General features: G+C 37.0%; 1 non-coding gene across 1 annotated transcript; it reads left to right on the forward strand.

Moving 5' to 3' along the window:
* Positions 1-1,495: 1,495 nt before the first annotated feature.
* LOC126000505 (small nucleolar RNA SNORA22) lies at positions 1,496-1,625 on the forward strand. Its single transcript, XR_007492778.1, has one exon. It is a non-coding gene; the product is annotated as a small nucleolar RNA SNORA22 (small nucleolar RNA).
* The last annotated feature ends 2,744 nt before the right edge of the window (positions 1,626-4,369 follow it).

Below are 4,369 nucleotides of genomic sequence, written 5' to 3' on the forward strand. Positions count from 1 at the left end.
CCTGATCTCTAAGCTCTTATAGCTGGCCTCGCCTCTTTTCATAACTTAAAGGTACAGCACACACTTTCCAGGTCCCAGCTTGCCAACATGGCTCTTGTTGCCCTCTGTGCCTGAAAGTTGCTCCCCAGAGCCGGCATTCCAGCAGCTCCCCCACACCGGCAACAAACTGTTGCTGCTTTCTCCCTCCCCCCCCCCTTTTTCTGACTTAAGTTCCCAACTCACCACAATTACATCCATGGTCTCTCACCTCTCTAACAAACTTGATAATGCTCTTGGCTCAAAAACCAGCGCTACCTTTCCTGTCTTTCTCCCTAATGGAGAAAGTCTTCCCCCGCCTGCTCAGCAGCCTCCACCGCGGAGAACGCTCAGTCCCTAACCATGGCAAATTCCCTCCTCTCACCGCTCCCCCTCTTAAAGCTATAGATATGAAACTACTTAGCCAAATTAAAAATCTTAAACAAATCTTAAGCCTTCAAAAACAGGCTGCTTCTCTTAATTCACAGGTTTCTGCCCTTCAGGCGTTTTCCCCCCCTCCTAAATCTATAGTTGTCTGTCCTCTGCCCACTGTATTCCACGGCCAGGCCCCCCCTCTTAAAAATTCACAGAAACAAACTAATAAAAGTCAGGCTAAGTGCCATAAAACAGAAACTGCTGCAGTGCCTACAAAAAATTCTAAAAGCACAGTGAGCAGGATAATTACAAAGTATCATCTGCTAAGCCATAAAACCTTGCAATATCTACACTTTGCTGTTAAAACTTCTGAGCCTAATGTACCTCAGCCTCCTTCAGCCTCCTTCCTGCCAGCCTTGGAAAACAGCCAGCTCAAGCCCTGCCACTCCCACTTTAAGCCTTCCAATTCACCTTGAAATACCCAATCTTTGTTATTCAAAAGAAATCTAAAAAGTGGCATCTCTTGCATATTCTCAAATCAATTAATAAAACCATGATCCCCATGGTGCTTTTGCAACCCAGACTCCCCTCTTCGGTTGCCATTCCTTCTAATTCCAATAAATTAGTAATTAATCTTAAAAGATTGCTTTTTTTTCTCTATATCATTACACCCTGCTGACTGTAAATAATTTGCCTCTAGCCTTCCTGCTGTTAACTGTGCTAGCCCCTCCCCAAGTTATCAGTAAAAGACTCTGCTTCACCTTGTCAGCCCTACACTTCATCAAATATGTGTTATTAGGTTTAGTGCATTAAGTAGTGTAAAGTAATTATTAAAACATTAAAAAGCAACAAGTAGATAAAGGCAATAAATTTTTTTTCATGCCTCTCAGAAAATTTTACAGCAAGGTCATAATTCTGTCACTTTACAGATAACAAAATATTGGTAAAACAAAAACGTCTTTGTGTTTTAAAATCCAAACGAACACAAAAGTGTTAAATTTAAGTCTTATATTTCTATTAAAAGTTTTATTTTAATTTTTAAAGTATTTACAAAATTATGTAAAAAATAATGTAGTTAGCCTTTTTAAACAATATAGTTAATTTCATGCACAGTAAACACCTAAGTGTGCTTTATAGTACCCTTAGTTTTAACTTTGTGCTACAGCAATAGTTGTTCTTTATTTCTGCATTACAAAAACTATTATTTTAAGTGCATTCAAAATATCAGCACATTATACAAATCTGTATATTTGTGTCGCAGTGAAAAAATAATATAAATGAAAAATATATTATATATAATTTTATAAGTAATATATAAAAGTAACTAAAGTTTATAAGCAAATTAACTAGTATTAAATATAATTTTAGTCTTAAGTTCTAAGTGTGTAAATACATCAGATGTCTTTAACTATATTTTATAATAATCTAAGCATTTAGTTAATTTAGTATATAATATTTTTTACAAATTATTCACTTAAAGTCTTCAAAGTAAAAACAGTTGTTTGTTTTTTAAAATCAGTTTTTTATACCTTTAATAATCATAGTTCATGCTATTGTGTTTAATCATAAAAATTTTAACACTTTATTGCAGCTGTCTTACTGTTCTACTGCAAAACCAATTTAAAAAAAAACCTATTCATTTACAGCAAATGATTTCATACTTCAGAGTAAAGACTCCTTCTACAGTGCTCATTAACCATTTTACTTAATGTTTTAAACTTCAAATTAAAATTGTTTTAAAAATGTTTTCTGTTAAATCTAAACCTTAAAATTTATTTTCAGCAAAGTTCCACTCCATCTACATTAAGTACTTCTCAAAACTAAAAAAGTTTTTCTACAAAAATTTTTTTTTCTTCTCACAAACATGCTAGCTAAATATTTAAAAGCGCTTGTCAATTTTTTTATAAATAAGTCTTAAATCAATCGTTTTGTCTGTTTATGTGTCTGTTGTGATAAATGAAAGTGGCCACAGGTGTAAAATGTTGTGTTTAGTGTTGTTTTGTTTTGTCTGTTTATTTGTTATCTCTACATTTTATAATAATACAATTTTTAAAACCTTATCCATTTTTCAAATTTCAATTAATTTTTTCAACCTGGTTCGGTCTGGTCAGTTCACAGACTGGCATCTTGCAACTAAAAATCATGTGTTAAAAATTATGTATTAAGCTAGCTTTGTCCTTCTAAGAACATGGCGGAAGGTGTGAGAGATGGCAAACCCCAGATTTCTCAATGGCCATCGGGGATAACTTTTCCCTGGAGAATTTCTGGACTTTGCAGTCACCCAACTTTCCTGCTATGTGTAAGTTCAGGCCTATAAAATATGTATTTATAGCTAAAAAATAGCATCTAGCTTTAATATAATAACTAAAAAGTTTAAGAAAAATCATTTATGTTCAGTTTAAAAGTTTTTAAAAAAATTGGCGATTGTTAATTATAAAAATTTTTTGAATGCTGAAGTCTAACAAAAAATTTCCGAAGTCTAACAAAAAATTTCCGCAGCCTTCCACAGTCCTGTCTTCATCCACTTCAAAAAAGCCTGTCACCCCTCCTGCCAGCCGCCTTTCCTGCAAACCTGTTTCTAACAGACTCCACCTTTAACAATGCTGAATTAAACACTCTGCCTAGCTGCCTTAAATGCCCATCACTGCCACCAACAACCTCCATTGCAAACAAGTCACGGTCGTGGAACTTTGCTTACTCAAACCATATATGTGCCCCCCTGTTCAACAATCAAACACTTGCAATCAAACCATTATTGTTAACAACTCTTCCATCTTCATTAAAGCCCCCAACTCCACTTATTTTGTTTGCTCCACTGAATTTTCTCCCCATATTGTTACTAAAATGTTTCTTGCTTATCATAATTGTTATGTTTTAGCTTTGTTAATGCCTAGAATAACCATCAAACCTGTTGGTCAGTTTCCACCTTGAACCTCATCCTGCAAATAGTCAATGCCTCTACCCAAGCGCTCTCCAACACCAGCTATGAACACTGTTGACTCTGCAATTCACCGGTTTCGCCGTTTTATAAAAGCATCACAACGTTTAAATCTCCTATCTACACCAATGACTCTAAACTTCTTCTCTAGAAAGTTCAGCCTCAGCGTCATCAACTCACTGTTGGGCAAGTTGTAAGCTACAAACTCTGCCTTCTGGCCCATCCTCCTCCTCTCAAGTTATTTTAAATATTATAAATGCCTCTGCTCTAGCCCTCACAAACCCATATTATAAACGCTGTTAGCTTAGCTTCTCTCCTCAACCCCTACGATACTATTAGTTCCCTTGCTGATGTAGTTCTTCAAAATCGTCGTGCTTTATATTTTGCCCTTATAAAGGAAGGGGGAGTCTGTGTGGCCCTTAAAGAACTATGCTGTGTATTTAAAGACAAATCTGGATTAGTTAGGGATAGTGTTCTACGTATTGGTAACGGTATGAAGGAGTTCCAGAAATGTTTTGACCAAGAACAAGGTTGGTAACAGGGTTGGTTTTTCTCTTCTCCTTGGATACATACATTACTGTCCACTATTTTAGGCCCTCTTATTAGCCTATGCTGCTCCTTTCCTTTGACCCATGGGCTTTCCGCAAACTTACTGCCCTTGTTAAAAACCAGGTAAATGAGACGGCAAAAAACCTCTGTTCAAGTTCACTACCAACAGTTAACCCAACGTGACTCCTGTGAAAACTTGGCTTTAGTCACCAAGCCGCCTTTCCAGCCATTAAGTTTTCAGGAGATAGAGCGCATAGCTAACAAACGGAGCTCGCTCCGGTACTTGTGCTCTCGGCTGTGGAGATACCTATGACGGGATTAGCAAGGTCCCAGTTAGGACACGGCCCTAAAAGGCTACAACGCATAATACGAATTTCTGCGCGCACCCACGACGTTTGTAGCCACCCTTTAAATGCGGCTTTGGCCGTGTCCAACCTGGTCAAACCTTGTAGCCTAAGACACGGTTCTTCCACCTGCTCACGACTTTCCTTC

This window comes from Suncus etruscus, assembly GCF_024139225.1.
Source record: "Suncus etruscus isolate mSunEtr1 chromosome 15 unlocalized genomic scaffold, mSunEtr1.pri.cur SUPER_15_unloc_9, whole genome shotgun sequence".
NCBI classification, from domain to species: domain Eukaryota; kingdom Metazoa; phylum Chordata; class Mammalia; order Eulipotyphla; family Soricidae; genus Suncus; species Suncus etruscus.